General features: G+C 38.8%; 1 protein-coding gene across 16 annotated transcripts in view; it reads right to left on the bottom strand.

The window, feature by feature from the left end:
• SIPA1L1 (signal induced proliferation associated 1 like 1) overlaps nucleotides 1-19,564 on the bottom strand; it is a 228,589-nt gene that overhangs the window by 131,973 nt on the left and 77,052 nt on the right. For 7 of the 16 annotated variants that reach the window (XM_080397593.1, XM_080397584.1, XM_080397592.1 and 4 more), the window contains 2 exons: nucleotides 18,113-18,207; nucleotides 2,470-2,547 (listed from right to left, as the gene is read on the bottom strand). The exons of 1 other annotated variant lie outside the window; for it this stretch is intronic. The gene's annotated coding sequence lies outside the window, so the exon portion shown is untranslated. Of the gene's footprint in view, nucleotides 1-2,469; nucleotides 2,548-12,017; nucleotides 18,084-18,112; nucleotides 18,208-19,564 lie in introns of those variants that run through there. 8 more of the 16 variants (XM_080397599.1, XM_080397585.1, XM_080397587.1 and 5 more) reach the window with 4 other exon arrangements.

The following is a 19,564-nucleotide window of genomic DNA, read 5'->3' as shown; positions in this document are numbered from 1 at the left end:
TCCCAAGACTCACATTCAGATCTGTCTTCCCTCTCACACTGTAGCTGATGGGAAGGCAGGGCTGCTTCTGGCTTGGCTCAAACCTTTGCAATAATCACCCAACTCAATACCCCCCACCCCCCACCCCCCCAGTTTAACAAGCCAAGCAACCTTCTGTGCCCTTTTTCTCTCTCCCACCCCAATCCCTGTAACTCTAGCTGAAGCAGCTCTGGTTCTGTCTAACCCAACTCCTCACTGCCAAACTCTGGCCCTACTTGTCTCCTCTTCCTCTCAGCTCAGCATAATTTTTCCTTGCTTCCAGAAAGGAGAAGACAAAGGGCTGAAGAGCAGAGAAGGGAAAACCCTCCTCCAGTGCATGCTGCATGTCCTCAGTAGGCTCATCTTACAAAGAAATTGCTGTTTTATCAGATAAACACTGTAATATTTCCAAGAGACCACAATGGGGTCCTAACAGGAAGACTGTTCCATGAGCATATAGCAACTGGGGAAACAGGAGATGCCTGCATCACAACACAAGCACACAAAGGGAAATAATTATGGCACTACACGTACTCTTAATTTTTAATAGCCATGATTCAAGAGAATTCAATGTTTCATCTGAATAGTCTCCTAAAATGTGCTGCAGCACAGGATTTCTGAGAATTATTTTAAAGTGGGAAAATACACAGCTGTATTCTCCCGGAGTTTCATATTTTTCTGCAGTGAAAAACAATGCTGATTGGATGTGTCTTAGTTTCAAGCTGTCTAAAAGCAACCCCATTGATCTACGCAATCAGTTGTTAGGGACAAAAAAAAACATATTGACATGTACGAGGCCCACAGGGACTGAGCTGGGGCCCGTGCTGAGCCCAGGGCAGCAATCTGACATTGCAGCTTCAGCCCAGTTGACGGCCTGCCACTGCCAGGAACAAGGAGACCGAATCCTCTCATTTCCTCCATTCCTGGCCTACAGTCATCTCCTCGTGTTACACAGTCGGCTTCCAAACCAGTAGAAAACTAACCCAGTAACAAACACTAAATCAGTCTTCCCTATACTGAGATCATGCAGCAGATCAACTTAGGTTAAGTGTGAGAACCAGGGAGAGGGTCAGGAGAGGGAGCAGGAGCAGAAACAAGACCTCAGTCTTCCACGGTACTGCTTACCTGTAATGCAGAACCACCAGCTGTAATTTAAGTTTATGGACATTTTCAATAAACTTTACTACATCCTAAAGATATTAGGAATGTGTGTACATCTTCAAGTTAGAGGAAAAAAGCAAAATACAACACATGTATATAGAAAACTCATGGCTCAACTAAATTGAAATTAGCCTGCGTTACAGCACTCAAAGGAACGTCTCCTTGTGAGGGCAAAATAAGTCTACGGGTCAACTTATCACACAAATTCATATTGCATAGCTACTTGTAAAGCTGTTTATTTCCCTGAAAATGTGTGTTTCTAAACTGGGGAGAAGAAAAAACTCTCACAATTCCTCTTACTCAAGCTGAAGCAAGTTTGTTACACACATGCAGTCCTTTATCCACACTGTACCACGAACTGCAAACACCATCTCAGTAGCTGCTGAGTACTGCTGACCTTATGCTACAGGTTTCAGAACAAAGTTAAAGACAAAACACAATGTCTAAGTAACTGATTAACATACACAATGCATCCAGAGTGTAAAAATCAGTATTTCTAGAAAACAGAAGCTTTGAAGACTGGCCTTCACAGTATTCTAATCTAAAGTAGTAAACAGTTCTTTGGCAATCCCAGTAAACCCCTGCTTCCACAATTCAATGTTAATAATGGATTTAAGTGCACATGAAGATCTCACTGGGCACCTGTCTCCATCTTCATACATCTAGATATTTGCACAGATCTAGTTAGCCATAATCCTGTAATGATCTAACTAGTTCTGAGACTGTTGGCAAACCAAGTTAAGCAGGCAGCTCAAGTCCCTCCCTTTTCCTTCTGCTCAAAATCTGTAACCAGAAAAATAAATCAGTCCTTTAACTCTTCTTGAATATGATTCTTACAATCCATACTGGAGCTTTTGGCTTTCATTTCAGTACTTATTCCCAAAACACAGCTGTAAAGTATAAAAATCAATTAATAATGTTTTGACAGAAGACAGCTCACCCAGACACTACACAGGACAGATTTACTATTCTCATAATTACATAAAACCTTCAGAAATCTCCAGAGACTTGTTTTTCACAGATGTTGACAGAGAAAAGTACTGCCTTTATTGTCACTGTCTAAGCTTATAATGGAAGTATACTATGCATTTCAAATGACCAAAGCCAAAAAAGGAACTTCCTCTGAGCATCAATCATTATTCTCAATTATGAATCAGGAAGACCATATTATGTATTTAAACCATCCAGTTTTTAAATTGTTCAGACTTCTCTGCACACCCACATTCCTATGAATGCATTCAACTAATTCATATTATTAATTTTATGTTCACAGGAAAGATCTCCACTTACAGAAAGATGGTTCCTCTTGGAAATTTCACAGGCATTTGAAGAAGGGCACAGAAAAATCTCTCTTCAAAGATGCAGCAGCTGGCAAAAATAGAGACAAAACAAAACAAAATATACAGATAAAATATTCCTATTCAGAGTTGACTAATTTCAGTTCTAGATAGGCAGTGAGCTGGAGAACAGTATTGCTGGAAAAAAAAAAACACCTTCCACTGAGAGCATCTGCCACAAAAATCTCAGCAGTATCAAACAGCAGTACTTTCATAGAATGGTCCAAAGCCATCCAGGACTTCTTAAAACCAAACAATTATCTGCATTTTCCCTATCCTCAGAAACTCCTTTTATTACTCATTCCTGCACACTGCACATAAATCAAAGTCCTCCCACCTTTCCTTGTCCCGTTCCCTCCTCCTTCTTCTTTCCCTTTTTTTCTTTTAAACAGTCTCTAGCTCTTGCAGTCTTTCCTTCCCACCGAGCGCCCAGCCCTCTGTCTCCCAGCACAGCATCTTCTCCTGCTTTTCTGTTCTTCAGCTCTCTGGTATTTGAGTCACAATTGTTTCCTTCCTCCGCTCTGCACTGGATGCCAACACAGACAGCACTAACAGTACTGAACAGATTGTCCCTGCATTCTCATTTTGGAGACCCAAAATCTATCACAGAGTCAGATATTTCAGAGAAGACACACTCAGGCACTGCAGCCACACACCAGGATAAACTCAGATGCCCCACCAGACCCTGCAAAGTCCAGCCAGTGTAACAGTGAGTGAAGCAACATGAGGGTCCTTCAGCAAACTTAGCTGCCAGAACTGTAAACCTGAGTGTGTGAAATCTGTCCAAGCCAAAAGTCTTTGACAAAAAAGGCTTAAACTGGGGACAGCTCTTTCACAGTACAAGAGCCCCTCTCAAAGTTCCAAGTGATGGGACTGCTAGAGCTACTCATTGATATAACTGCGTATTAAGCTAAACAAAATAATGGATTTTTTTCCTGCACCACAAGTCCCAGAGCTCTGATTGATGTGTCAAGATCACGCTAACGTTTCCAGAATGGCATTTAAGGCAAACCATCACCAATGCAGACTTGCCTTACAATGCCAGACTGCAAACCTCAGCAGATTAAGGACTGACTGATGAGCAACTCTGCCTTCTGTTCAGCAGGGCAGAAGACGGCATGCAGCTGTAGGCAGCCAGCTCAAGATATGCCACCCTCATTCATTAGGCAGAGTCACTCAGAAAAGGATCATTTTTAAGCAGTAAAAAAAGAATCTCGAGCAAACCCCAACACCAGTTTCAAGAACTAAACTGTACAGCTTCATACTGTGCTGGACAGTTTTATCCAAATGCATCAAAACCTGTGTTGCAAAATAATCCACCATTAAAGTATTTGATTAATTGAACTAAACAAGACATCTAAGAGATGTCCCCTGTGCTTAACAAGGCAATAGAAGTGCATTTGCTGTACACTGGAGTTCAGACTTCACATACCCATCCTCTCTCACTATACCTGGGTGAAAGACTCAAATAATCATCAAATCAGCAGATAGGAGAAGCCAGGTCCACCCTTTCCAAAGGGGACACCAGCTTAAAAGCATTCAGTGAATTAATGCATATGCCAGACTCGATGTTTTAAATAATTTTTTCCATTTGCAGCTCCTATTGTGTAAACTGCCTACTTTATCCTCCAATGGTTTTACCAGCTGAGGTTTTTGGTTTTCAAATCTGCTTGGGACTTTCAAGAAAACAGAACAACTATAACTGAGTTATATATACACTAAGTATATATAACTGAGTAGCAGGATTTATTATTTCAACAGCTGTTCACAAGTGAGATTAATTCCACTGACAATGGGGAAAAGATCAGAAATAGAAAATAAAAATTAACCTTCACTCAAAAGCGTAACATTTTCCTAAGGTCAGAAAAGTAATTCTGTTGGTTTAGGTCTTGCCATTTTTATTATTAGCCAATATCCTTAAATTTTCTTTCCTGTTAAAAAAGGAAAACTAATGTAAAATTACTGTGCAACTACATTTTCAGTCCTCCAGCCATTTGGAATTATTTTCTACTTGTTTTGCACTTAAAATGCCTTCCCAGACATAACAGGTTAAACAGAAGCCCATGCGTCAAGTAGAAGTTATCAAAAAACCTACATGGAAAAAACACTAAACCAGATGGAATTTGCATCTGTTTGTCTTCTGTGGATCTTTAAAGTCTAGATTTTAGCAGTATAGTCTATTTCATAGAATTAAATAAATAAAGAGATACAGTATCTTCTTGGAGTAGGGATTTTTAGTGTGCTGTTGAGTGGCATAATTGGCAGCACCAGCAAAGGATGTTCAATATGGGTTCAGTAATTCACAGAAGGAATTTGTCAACAGCAACCATTTAGGAAAAGGGCCATTAGAGATTTCTGGATAGTCTCCAGTCACCATGACTTCAGCTTTCAGCACATGTAGTTGTGCTACAGCTATTTGAACAATCTTCTTGAACCACAGTCCTGAGATCAATCAGCCAGGAAGTCCCAAGATCTATTTCACAGCATTCATTTATAAGATATCCAGCAATACTGTAAGTTGCTGAAGTTACAGCAAATCTGCTCAAATGACAGATATACTACAGGAAACACAGTCACATAGGCTATTCATTTGTCTGGCTTTTTATAGCTTTGCAAGCCATGAACCTCATTCCCTGCACTCTTTTACACTGTTCTGACTCAGGCAAGAAGACCTTCAAGCCAGTCCCAATCTTGCCCAGATTGGAACTTCAGGAAAACATGCAAGTCAGTAGTTCGCAATACTAACACTGAATTAGTTATTCCCTCCGAGTTTACTGACTGAAACACCAGACCAGCAAAGCTCTGCAAGACAGTTTCAGGGATGGTGGGCTACAAATCACAGTCACACACATCAAAAAATAAGAGGCATTACCTTTTTAATTTTGAATACCACCAACACTGCTCTCAAATTCATTAAGAATGAGTTACTTAATGGCAGCTTTTCAATAGCATGCTAGCTGAGACAGCCCACACTGATTCAGGATCTCACCCAGGCCATCAAAGCCTACAGAGACGACTGAACTTGTGGTGGCACATAGCACTGCCAGCCAGTTTTAGAATATGGTCTAGATAATGAGGGACTCCGATACTCTTGGGCTTCACAATGAAACAGCAAGAAAGTTAGCAAAATCAACACTCAAAATACATTCTCCTTAAAAAAAAACAAAAAAAAAACCAACAAAAAAACCCCCACCAAACCACAAACCACTGTTGTTTATTTTTCTAATTCAACACAGTTTAATCCAGCTACTTACAATAATGTATACTGTTGTAGAAATTATTTAGACTAGTTAGTTATATAAACTATTACTGATTTGCTTGGACAGCTAGTAAAACACAGGAGATCCCAGAGCAATATGAAACAGGGTACAAATCCTTTAATAATAGTGAAGAAATGGAAAACAAGAAGTGGTATTAGAAAAATTTGAGTATATTGCTGGGGAAAAAGAAGGGTAAAAATTAGTTTAAATTAGAGGAGAAAGATGAAGTACAGTCAAGAAGCCACATCAAGCCAATATAATATTCTCCCTCCAGTAAACGTCTTAGTGAAGCAGCAGGAGTAGTTTATGTAAATGATGCTTCTGTCACTGTTCAACATGACCTGGAGACCGCAAATGCGAAATAATCAGTGTAGATAAGCATAACTACTGGAAAATTTGCTTTCAAATAATTAAAGCAGTGGCTCACTATAAAAAAAAAACAGAAAGCATTTCAGGTTGGTCCAGACAGAACTTGACCTGCAGCAAGTTTTGCTTAGTATTTTCATTACTAATTTGGGTGACCAAATTTGAGGCCCCCTTGAAGAATCTGCAAATGCCACCAAATTGGGGAGCAGAAGTTGTAAGGAATATGGAGGACATGACCTTGATTCCAGGCGAGCTTGGGATATCAGAGATTCTAAAGCTGACTAGATAACAGTCCATGCAGGTAAAAGCAAAACGAAATGCTGGAAGTCTGAAAGGGATAATTAAATGTAACAAAAAGGCCACATACACACACAACACAATTACCCATTGAAGAGTAATAAAGCAGAAAAGAAGTTCGGGAGCTGTATTGGATCACAGACTAACAGTCATAAATCTGATGTTGTTCCCAAAAGCTAAATATCATCCCGGAACTAAGACTACTAAGCACAAGAAGTTGAAGTAAGTGCTCCAAATCTACTCAACATACTTGTCCTAACTTTGAAACAACACATAGATCATTCTTATGTATTCTAAGGAATAGATCCTAAAATCTGGTTCTAAGGTTATTAAAAAGAGTTTGATAGCAACGGAAAACAAAACCTCATCTTCCTAGTAGTTACATATATTTGGTTTTCCAATAGGTGTTTACAGTAAATGAAAAAAAAACCCATACATATAAAAGTGGTCTTTATACATACAGTCATTTATTAAGTGACTTCTTTTAAGTGACAATGCACATGAACAGATTTCTCTTCCCCTCTCCCTCCTCAAACAGAAAAATTCCTTTCAACTTCAGTCTCTTTTCTTGGTGGTCTTGTAAAATTAACATGAAATACTTTAAATAGAATTAATTAGTGCAGCTACCAAAAAAATGTACACGCTCTACGCTAATGCTGATATCCACAGCAATTCCATTGCTTTTTTGCATTTGGCAATTACTTTTTCTCTCTAATCAGTCACAATTTTAAACCAAGTTTCAAAGTGAGGGTTTTTTTCTTTCCAAAAGTAGTTACATTCTGACTCCAGCTGATAGAATATGCTGTGTTTACACCTTTAATATAAAACAATTTAGACTTTACCTATAGTTGTGTATGTACACATATATTTTAGCACTAAAATACGTGCAATCGGAGCTGATTTTATTTTTCAGCTTTCCTGTGAAACAGCAATATCCCAACTCATACTTCACCAAAACCCAACATGCATTTACATCAGTACAGACTCAGAGTATCTATTGGAGCTGAAGTGTCAACAGCACATACCAAAGCATGACACCATCTTTCATCCTGTCAAAGAATTCAGACCTTCAGCAACTCTAGATTTTATACCACCACCACCCCAATTCCTTCATCAACATTCCTTTCTGCCAGATATTTAATAATAGCAAGTTATTTATATGCAAAAGTTAACTTCTATGAACTGGTAGATCAAAACAAAGTGGCAGACACACACACTTATGATGGTCATAAAACTAGGAACAAACAGCACTCCTGTTATCCTTTAAAAATACATACGTATTATTTACTAGTTCAGAGATCTGAAAGATAGAACAACATAAAACAGTAGTTTGAAACCCCCTGACTCCTTATATAACATGGAAAATATTTGCTTAAGGACAGACAACACTTTGATTACATCCCCAGGACTACTCTAAATCATCAGTTAAACTAGACAATGAAGTCTGGGTCCAACAGACATGCACAAGAAGGAATGCAAAACCCCTCTGCTAGCAAGAAGAGTACCTGCAGCACTGCAAGAAAAAAAGAAAAAAGGAGGTAACTGCTAGTATATGTACTAAAACATGTTATTTCTCAGATGCTATGGACAGATTGCAGTGTTTTCAGATACACTAGCACACATTTTCAGAAACAGAAGTCAAAACCCTCCAGTTATCTATTTGAAATGTACAATAGATTCTTTTGCCTTACATCTGCATTAACAGAGAAAACATCAGGAATCTAGCAAACAAGTTGGAAAAAAAAAAAAAACCCTTAAAAGAACATGATTGTCCTGGTTTCAGCTGGGATAGAGTTAAGAAAAGATGTTATCACTGCAAGTTACCATATCAACCTGAACAGGGCAGCACCATCACACCTCAAGGGAGATAATGTTAGGGAAACAAGGAATAGCAATGCTGTTACTGCCCTCCAGAAGGCTGGTTTCAGTCCTAACATAACATTTTCCAGCAGAAAACAATTATCCAAGTATTTGTTCCCCATTATTTTGTTATTGTTCAGCAACTTGTGAGACTGAACAAAGAGTAGCGAGCTTTTAATTACCACAACACCAATCTTACTTACCAACAAGTCTTCACAACTACCAAGTATGACAAAGAAATTTGTGAAGCCTCAATACCTCTATAAAATGCAAAAACCCACTTTGCATGCAGAGACCAACGATTAAAATAGTAGCATTAATATTCTGTAGCAAAACAGCAGTATAATTTCAAGCTCACAGCCCCTAGTCCAACATTTCCATTTTTAGACAACAATTTTTCTACACATCAGGTAAATCTTCAAGAATTCACCCTCTTAACCACAAATCGCAAACACATTAGAGAATGAACAGCTGTCTAAACATCTCCTGAAGTCCAGAAAAGAAATCCTACATCATTGTGAGGGATTTCAGTCTTGAAAAGATTAGCCAGAGGCCTCACAGCATAATCAATAAAACTCCCTAGGACTGGGGATTGCTTTTTGTTTTGGGGATAAGGGTAGCAGTAGTTAAGCTTCTTTTTCAAAGTGTCTTGTCAGAATAAAGATGATTTTACATTAGACCCCATTCCAACAAACAAAAGTTAGTTTATTACTGGATTTAGAAGTCTGTACCTAACCAAATACAAGAAAGCACCACCTAGCTTAAATGAAAAATCACAAAATAATGGCCTATGTATTACATTTTATATTGATCGTATTGTTATGATCAAGGTAAACAATGCTGAGGTTTCTTCTGCTCTTGCCCACAACAGATCTACCATGACCCTGTATACTCTTATCAATATAATTCATACTTAAAACACACACTGCAAAAACCCGCAGACTAAGAAAAGGGACTTTAGAAAATACTTACTAAATCCGATTAATAATACAAAATACTTTCCCTGACTAACAAAGGAATTTACAGTGCTATCTTACACTCAAGGTCATCTTGGATTCACGTACACTCACAACACTGGAGGAGATATTATGAGCTTATCAGCTGCTCAAACCAGGAGCAAACTTCTCCACATACCACCTCCTTGTGTAATACAAAGTACCGTATTTTACACAAGATAAAGGTAACATCTCTGTGCCCTCTGTGCTTTAATATACATTTTGGCACTATAAAACCGAAAAGAAACCGTATGTCCACATGTATGCTCCTCTACCACGAAGTGCAAAAGCATTTTTGACATAGCTGCTTCTGATTTTTGATAATACTTATTAGAAGCATTTCAATATAGTTCTGCAATTCCTTGTCAGAAGTACTTACAGTAAACCCACCATTTTTCAAACAGTAAATCAAAACCAAATTCAAAGACTAAATTGCAGGTCTGGTGCACTTGCACTAAAAATAAACTAATGCAGTAAGCCACAAAGCTGAACTGTAAAAAAGCAAGCAAATACAGATTAAATAAAAAATGAAAACTACATTTTATGCCTAGACAGATCCACTGAAATAAAAAGCATGAAAGAAGGATATTTTAAAATTCATATATGCCATGATTAGGATGATCCTGAGCTGCACTGACAATCCAAACGCCAACCAAGAAGTACTGTTTCAGTGCCTCATCAGTCCATTTAGAACTGGAGCATAATCATTGCATAGGTGTTAACACAATGAAATTGTTTTATAGGTAAATTGTATTTGCAGCCGAGATGATAGAACAGGCAGCAGTCTCTATAAGGCCCATAGATGGAGTACCAGACCCAAACCTCAGTCTCAAGAGTTGGTTGTGTTTGAAAAAGGAAAGAGAAGGGTGTCAGCTATCTACAGCTTACCAAAGGACAAAGAGGAACACTTCGCCTTTTTTGCCATAATGGAAGAATGGCCAAAGAAAAGAGTCTGTCAGGAAAAAAACAAAACCACTAACTGTAGTCCTTTGGTTATAAACAACTAAGCAGCTTTTGCAGCACCTTAAAATTTTGTCTAATGGCAATATTTCTTGACACCTTCCATAACAGAATTTCAAAGTAAGCATTAATACACTCTTGCAGTTTCCCATATGCACAGTAAAGCTCTAAGGGTCTCAGAATGTTTCTTACACTGATTTGCTTCAGAATTCATTCAAGGCAAAGACTAAATCTCCACTTTCATTTAATAGGGAAAATTAGAAAACAGCTTAAATCTTGATTATATAAAAGCATTAGAAGAAGGTCAGCCACAATCCTCTTTGCTCTGTAGATGAACAATTCCAGACGTGTCCTTAGAGCACTAAGACCATTTTGTTCATTGCCTGGGGGCCCCTATAGACTATAGGTATGTAACTGCATAGCTAGTCTAGAAAAATTAAGAGTCGTATCAGTTGGTGAATACAGAGTAACAGTAAAAACAGGTAATAAAAATGCAGTAGGCATGCCTTTGGACATGTCAGTAGAAGCATTATTCATCTGCAATAAACATAGGAAAGTTTAAACCCTACTGTGAATACAGGGACCCAAACCCTGGAAAATTTCACATGCAGCAATGGTTCACAACTCTGAAGCACCCACCATTAGGTGACTGTACCAAACAGATAATCAAATATGGTAAGTCGACCCATCACCAATGCTACCTGGCATTTCTCAATTCCTTGTGGAATCCATTATGCTGAAGACTGTGAAGGTATCTGTATCCAATTTATACTCTACCACTCACAAAAAAAAAAAAAAAAACCAACACACAAAAACCACGAAAAAACCCACCAAAAAAAATACACCACCACCACCAGCCACCCACAGACAGCATAAGGAATTATTCCAAGAACAACACTGGTCTTTTATTATACCACTGTATAAAGTTTCTACCTTCAGTATCAAATGCAGTTGTGCTCTTTCCAATTAAAAATGCTATTGCAGAAGTAGAAAGGGTAAGAGGAAGGCAAGACCAAAAGGTACTAGATTTCCCGATTCAGAAAGTCCTGCGGTAGAAGTCACCAGACGTTAAGGAAGCCTACAGCTACAAATCTGTTCTATGCTCCTCTATTTACATCTGTTGCTGTGCTCTGTCAGAGGCAGCACCACTAGGCTAGAGGGAATTTAGATTTGACCAAATTAAGTAAGCTAACTGGATGAAAGACAACATTTAAGATATTAACGTATGAGAATATGCATCCAACCTGTCCAAATATTTAACCTGCTCTTTTGAATATCTTTCCAGCATCTAAAAAGATGGTTGTGAGCCTCAACATTTCTTTCTACATCCAAGCCATTTTGAATAAAAGCAAAGCTAAAAAACCCAGATCAGCCTTTACTAATGAAGAAATGACAACTAATTTGCAGAACAACCCAAGAGTGCGCTTGGCCCACAAGTTAATTCCACAGCAAAAATATTAAATAGCCACTGCTTTTACCTGCTCTTCTCTCACAAGTTTTCAGTCTTAACAAGTCTACCTCCATTTTCCTTTTATAGCCAAGGACAGATGCAAGGAGCAAAGACTTGCAAGGAACACGTCTGTCCCCCTTCACTCCCTCTCAGCTGAGCATGTAAATGTTTAAAGAATGCTATAAAATTCTGATTCTAAATTACTCCCAGCTGGGGAGGCACTCAGGCCCCAATCATTTTGCAGCTCATCCTCTTTCCAAACCACCTCCTCCCAACAGCCACTAGTTTTCAAAGAGGCTAAAACAGCAGATACCTCTTCTCAGAGGAAGAAAGGGTGTACTGGTTCTCAACTTCAACCTTTCTCCTCAGCCAGACTCTGCAAAGAGCTCTAGCATGGGTGCTAAAAGGGAGAAAAGAGCAATAAAAAAAGAAGGTTATGCTGAAAAAAATAAAGGCCTAAAACAGTAGAGAAAAAGGAAAAAAGAAAAAAGAAAATAAAACAAGAAAGAACACAAAGAAAAAAGTAATATTAAGCTTAACTTGGAGTTTAAGCAATGATTATTTTGTGCTTCCTCATTTCCTGAAAAATCACTTCTATACTACTATACATACATACACAGATTGCACCCTCAGGGCTATGGGCTTTAGAAACACATTACCAAGAGCACAGCAGCATGAGGAAGCAAGAACAGCAGTGGCTGTTCCCCTAAGATATGACTGTCACACAAAGAAACCAAGGTCTCTTAGGAGCCATGCTACTCCAGAACTGAAAAGGCTGGTAAAAAAAAAAAAAAAAAAAAGACACCAACATGCTACAAATCCTATACAAATGAAGATGAACAGGAAGCACTATTTATTAATTGCATTACTAACAATGCTACAAAGACAACAGACTCCCTTTTCACAAGGAGTCACATGGAAAAGATGAGGGGTAATGGGCAAATTACTCCTGGGGAGATTACAATTGGACACGAGGAAATTTTTCCATGACAACAAAGATCAGTCATTGGAGTAATTTCCCTGGGGAAGTGGTGGATTCCCCAACACTGGGCGCTTTTAAGATTTAGTTGGACAGGGTGCAGGGCCATCTTACATAGACCATATGTTTGCCAAGAAAGGTTGGGCCAGATGATCCTTGAGGTCCCTTCCAGCCCGATGTTTTATGATTCTATGATAATGTGAAAGTTAAAAAGCATCACTCACATTATGATGTGTATATACACGTATGCTGTTATATACATGAAAAGACATGACTAACGCCTCATGCTGATGGGATCTGTATAGCTAGCATCACACTGTCTAGTAGACACTGATCTTTATCTTTCATCAAATAGAGCAGAGTTAAGTTGTGGTTTTGCATTATGCATAAGCAGTGAATACAATTAGACTGAAAAGCAGGCTGATCTTCTCTGATCTCAAGTGGAAAGTGTGAACTCTGATCTTCACAGGTGACAGTTCTGTACATTACTCCAATTTACCAGCTAGCTTCCTTGAATCTGTGTGCGCAATAGGAAACTCACAACACGTAGTTGTGGCTAATCTTATGCAATCCACTAACATTTAAACAAGCAAAAATATCAAATAGAAGAGCAGAGCAATTATGTTACTTTGTTTGGCACAGAGAAACTGCAATTATTTCTTGATTTTACAGTTCAAGAAGGGTGCTGAAAAACTGGAGGAAAAAAAATTAGAATGCCTACAGGAAGAACACAGAGAGCAAGAGAAGGAAGGAATCTGACCTCTCATCATGCAGAGATATACAGAAGAACCACCAGTGAGCGGTAACTACACCTAAACAAGTTCAGGCTAGAAATGAGATATTTTTTTTTCCCAGATAGATGAAATATCTAAGAAGTGTTCATTTCCAAATTCCCAGAAGTGTGTTCATTGAAATCAGATGCTCTTCAAATATGTGCTGTATTTGACCTTGATGTATCTATCTGTTCTGAAGCACGAGTTTAGGAAATTAACCATCAATGCAGTTGTAGTAGCAGTTGCATATGTTCATATAACACTTTACAAAGGAATGAGGCATTTTGCCTCTACAGGTAAAAAACAAACCGGAGAAGTAACACTAATAGTCCAGGGCAGCACAGGAATGAAGTTCACAGCTCCTAACTCCAATTTTGCCTGTGTTCCCTTCTGTTGGGTTTGGGGGGCATTGTGTCATCTGTTTTCTTTTGTGGAGGGGTGGGTTGTTTTTCTGTGTGTTTGGTTTTTTTAATTCTATCCCTGAACTTACTTTTCTTTCCTGCTTCACAGATTCCACTTCTGTTCAATGTCTCAGACTTAACTGACGATTCTTACTACTAACCTGCAACAGTGAAAAATATAACAACTGTGGAAATCTGTTGCTATTGAAGCTTAAACACAGCACATCATACTTCAGCAATATGCAAGCTAAGCCATGCAGAAAATCAAAATACCAGCATTGCTTATTCTTCACAAGCCAGTCCCACAAAATGTTAATATAGCAGGATCAATTACAGAAAACATCTTGTTTGTCAGTGTACATTTGTAATCATACCTAGTACTAGAGTACATAGTTATTCATTCTAAGTTATACTACACTACACATTTTGAAGGTAAAACTAAGAAAAATTCATATACAGAATAACGTATGTATTTAATCTACCAACAGCTCACCACATTTATGCAAGCTACAGAACTCAATAATATGAGTTTTATAAAACCCAGTCAATTTCTAGGGCATAGGACTGCAGTGATTAAGCGCCCAGAATCCTTGACAGCCTCAAATAGGCTATGATAAAATCCATGCAGTTTAATCCTTGCAATCTTTTTTAACCCAGGCTAGCTAGATTAAAGCTAACTTGGGTGTGCCTAACCATTTTGAAATCAGAAAGTCTGCAGACAGCACATGTACCCTCATTCTCGGGCTGCCTAGTCAACAGGTGCCTTGTAACAGAAAAAAACATGGATCATTACAACCCATACCCCTAAATTTTCAGTCATTCTAGACTAAGAAAACAGCAATCAAAGCATAAAACCCTTGTCCAGTTTATGGGTAGCCAAAAATTAATGGGACCTGGGCTCTTATCTTTTCATTCACTTGTATACACTTAAATTTCTGAATATGCAATTCTTCCAGTTTCATACACAATGAAATGAAGGTGAGACTTCTCTTGAACACTCATTTCCTATTATAATGAACATATTTAGCTATTAAGAACAATCTAATTTTGCTGAATAGTCCAACTGCAATTGTGCAGTTCCAGAGTGCGTTAAATATGTCCCAACCATCACATGCCAGCTTCTGGTAATTCACCACAGTGTTTTTAAACATAGAAGAAATAGAAAATGCTTAATATATTCTTACCATTTCTTTTTCATTTAAAGATAATAACTCTAGTTATCATTGCCGTACCACAGTACAGAAACATCATGGAAGGCAACTGCTAACAGGATCATCGTGCATCAACAAGAGCATCTAATACCCCATCCCTTTGTGTCTCAGGTGCCTTTGTGCACAGGTACATGCATGCATATGGAATACATATATGCACTTCTCAAGGCACATCTTTCCTTTCTTTAATTGCAGGGTTTTTTCCTAACTTCCTTCAGACTCCTCAAGGCAACAACTTAAAGCACAGACCTGCACAATCCTAGTAGCAGAAACCCTTTGTATAATCACCAACTAAACCTCAGGGAAATTTCTGAAAAAAATAAATAATGCAAAATATAAGAAAGGAACACAATTCTGCATGTCCTCCTGGCCATTCACAGAAACAGTATCCATACAGCTGCTATCTCTAATTACAGGGAACACAGCACTATATACTCTTAAACATGTCCCTGTGAGAGCGAGGATCACTCAGGCAAAATCTTTCCCACCCCAACCCCTCCCTGCGCAATCAGGCCTTATTAGCAGTGATAAATGCAGCCACAGGGCTTCAATCTGTCAACAGGAAAAGCACAGTACAGCTCAAACCAGAAGCTTTAAACACTATCCTACAAAAAAATAAAACTTAACATCGACATCAGCTACTCAGGCACCAGTGACCATCCCTTCCTCTTCCCTCCCCCCAGTTCTCCTCTTTATTTTAAGGTGCAGGTCAAGGAGAAATAAGCAGTCTCTGGTTAAGTTGTATGCAGAATTTTAAACTTTTATTGTGTCAGCAGGAGAATGTGGGGAAACTAACAGAAAAACCAAGTTTATGCTGCCAAGTGTCATGCATCCAAATATCTTTAGAAATCCAATTAGATTCCATGTTTGAAACCTATGCAAAAATCAGCTTTATTGGAGCATGTTACCATTTCTAAAAAAATAAGCTGTCTGTTAACATGGAAAAGTTTTACTAAAAGTCAAATGTAAAATCCTGTTCATGAATTTCAGTAAGCAAGACTGGGTCTATAGGGCCATGAGCTTAAGAGCTCATAAAAAACCAGAACTGTTAGTAGTGAAACAACTTAAGTTTTAAATACAGCTTTATATAAATAGATTTGTTATGAGCTGGAATTTAACAATTTAAAGAATTCCACTGGGAGACCATTTCCATTAATGAATAAAAATTGCATGTATATAATAAAAAGGAACTTAACACCTTCAGTAAGTATTTTGGTGGTATAACATGGTGACACCATCACTGGCAAAATTAGTTTAATTACTTGAATATTCTTTATGGAAAGCATATGACAGAAAACACCCAAACACGTTGTGGAATCCAAACATAGCAGGGTGGAGGAAAAACCTGTTCACTGACTTTCCACTAGCAAGTTAAATTAATACCTAAGAGACTGCTTTTACTTCATCCCTCAAGACAGCCCTTTTTCACTGTCCATTCCCAACTATACAGTGTTTAGCATCAAAATGTGTCTTTTGGGACCACAAACATCAAAAAACCCAAAACAAAACAACCTTTTGTATGGTATGGTGGGAAAGAGATGGACACAACATTTCTTCCTGTTTCTGTAACTTTGAGAGCTATATATCAAAGAAACCCACAATAACGATTGCATGTAAAAATCAACACTAAAGATGGTGCCAAGTGAAAAGGTAAGATGATTCAAGGGCAAAGATAAAATAATTATAACAGCCTTTTCCAAGGGCTCCTCTAGATCTGCTAATGAACATGTTGGCTTCCAATGTGTATATATAATGCCCTCCAAAGAAAAAGTTTTGTTCCTACAATAAATCAAATCCCAGAGGCTAATCAGTCCTCTGCCACAGTGCAGCTTTACTGACAGTATTTTTGAAAAAAACAGATTTCAATTGACACTTTCAACACAACATTGTCCAAAACAACGGCAACAACTACAGGGCAGATCTCTAAAGTATGAAGCCTATTTGTTTGTTCAGACATCTCACAGACCCATGAACTGATGTTACAAGGGAGGGTTTTTCCTTAGCAGCATGTTTATTACACTGTCTGTCATTTCCAGACTGGACTTCCTTTGCATATGCCATACCTATAGCTTTAAACATTTATTAATAAACAGATCGTTCAAATCTGTTCAGTGGAGGGGGCTGTGTTTTTACTGCCTGGTTGCAAATAAGCTCAAACCAATCTAAGTTCAGACCTCAGTGCTGTTCTGCCTGTGGCCCTTAGCAAGTATTCTGGTCACCCCCCTTCAGGCTGCACGATGGCTTGCACAATACCTTGAGTTAATTCAGGAAGCCGATCTGTCTGAAAACAAATGCACCCCTGCTCATCCAACACCACTGCTCCCCATCCCCCTGCCTCCCAACCCCCAACACCACACACTGCAGTTTTCCAGCGTTCCCGATATGCCTTCTTGAACCTGGTCATTACACACCCACAAAGGACTTGCATTTGATACAAGGCAGAGAGAAAGGCCGCGTGGGCAGAACTGCTGCAACTCACACTTGCAGCATCCTTCTATCTTTTCAAAAACTCCCTGAAAGTATACTATATTTCTCTGTGAAAGGATAGATTACATACTAAAAGCCAGTTCTTTTCAAGAATCAGGCACATTCAGAATAATCATCTTTCTTCCTTTGAACATGAGTTTAGTTTCACAAGTAGATTAAAAGAAACCACCTACAGGAACTACTGTGTTTTAGAAAATGTGACAAAACCAGGCTTTCTGTCACAGTCTGAACAGAGTCCAACCTACTTTTACACTTCTACAAATACCTAGTAGAAAGGGGGGAGGGAGTAGCCATCTAGTCCCCTTGTAGCTCCCTCCCGAAAAAAGCTCTCGCGTACACAGGATGCTTTCAGCAACAGACTGGGATACAGTCTGGCACTCAGCGGCAGCCAGCCTACCCGGCCGGGTAAACCATCCTGCTGGAGACCACACCTTCTGTATTGTATGAAACACTACATGCTATCAGCAGTCACAAAGCCAACGCTGATTTTGTGGCAACTAGCACTACTCCAAAGGGTGACTGTCAGATGGCACAGGAAGTGGAGCATGCACTCTTACCTATCCAAATTCCTGAGAAGGCAGGCGCACACAGCTTTAGCAAAATCTCCCCATGGCTGTCACAACCAGCTTCAGATGAATTATAGCAGTGAAACCTAGAAGCAGAAAGACCATGGGTATGAACAAAACTTGAATGGGAAACAAAACAGGTGTAGTCTTTTGTACAGGATACTGCAGAAATTGTCCTTGCAAGAAGGCAGAGGCAACAATGAAGATTTACAAAACTGTGAACCTAGTAAGTTTTTGCAGTTACTTTACTCATCTGAGAGAGCCTGCATTAGAAGTTTCTCACTAATAATCCCAGTCTTTCTTTCATCACCCTTTCTCTGAACCAAGCTATTTTTTTCAAGAACAAATTTTGCCAGGCATGTGGAGATTAAAACAAACATTCGGTTACACCTGAAAGACAGGGGCCATGCAGCAATGCTGTGGCCCACTTCTTCCCTCACTACTCAACATAAAGCCTATCACGCATGTCAAACAAGGGAAAGCAGGAGTCGGTTATCTAAGTCACAACCTGCAGTCCTTTAAGTTGTCTCCAAGAGTAGCAAGGAAAAAAAGTTGCAGAGCTGGTCCCTCCTATTTACCAGGTCCTGTAATAAAATCTGTATTGTTTCAGCATTAGCTTTAACATCTGACCTCTGCCTATTGCTACAAAAGGCTTGCATCTGTAAATGACAGAAGCCCTCTAAAATTAGACTTGAGCAAACACATGTAACCATGGAGATTTATGCTGCAGTCCCAAGAACTCCGCAGAGGCACAAGCTGGAGGTAGAGCACATACCACCAGTGAATTTTTGTCTTCCTCTGCTCCCACCAAGCTCACGTGTTAGAGATCTGCGGTGAATCATACCAAAGAGACAAATTAAAATCCAACTCTAAAGCAGACTGGAGGAGGAGATCTAGATAATTTCTCCAACCTGGTTTTCCTCAATCCAGTTCACTGCACAGCTACATAAGCACCTGTGCTGATACAAGACAGAAGAGGCAGGGGACAGGATATGCAGACAAGGATGGCTTCTTTCAGCTGCAATGCCAGCATAAACTGCACGTAAAATCATGGTACAAACACTATTATAATGATCTCCGAAATCTGATAGGTTGATAAGCATATAATTTTAAGTTACTCATTGCTACTCTCCTAAGAGTATTTCTAGGCAGAGTTGAGGAAATTTTGAATACTTTGTGGCAAGAACGTTAGCATCAACCAAAATTCTTTTAAGTGCTAGACAGCACTATCAATACAGGTCAAGAAAGTATCAAGAAAGTAATTGCTGCTATCTTCCTTTAAGCAATTAAAAATACAGCTTTCAGAGTTGGGTTTTTATTGCAAGTTAAGTTTAGGCTTATTTACAAAACATTGTGTGAAATTAAGACCTTGCAAAAATGAGAAGCATCATCAAAAGAGCTGCAGTACACAAAAAAATAAAGAGCAGTAAAAGCAGTTTCCAA

The sequence above is a fragment of the Falco punctatus genome (assembly GCF_963210335.1).
Source record: "Falco punctatus genome assembly, chromosome: 7".
NCBI lineage: Eukaryota > Metazoa > Chordata > Aves > Falconiformes > Falconidae > Falco > Falco punctatus.
This window is presented reverse-complemented; position numbering and strand designations above follow the sequence as displayed.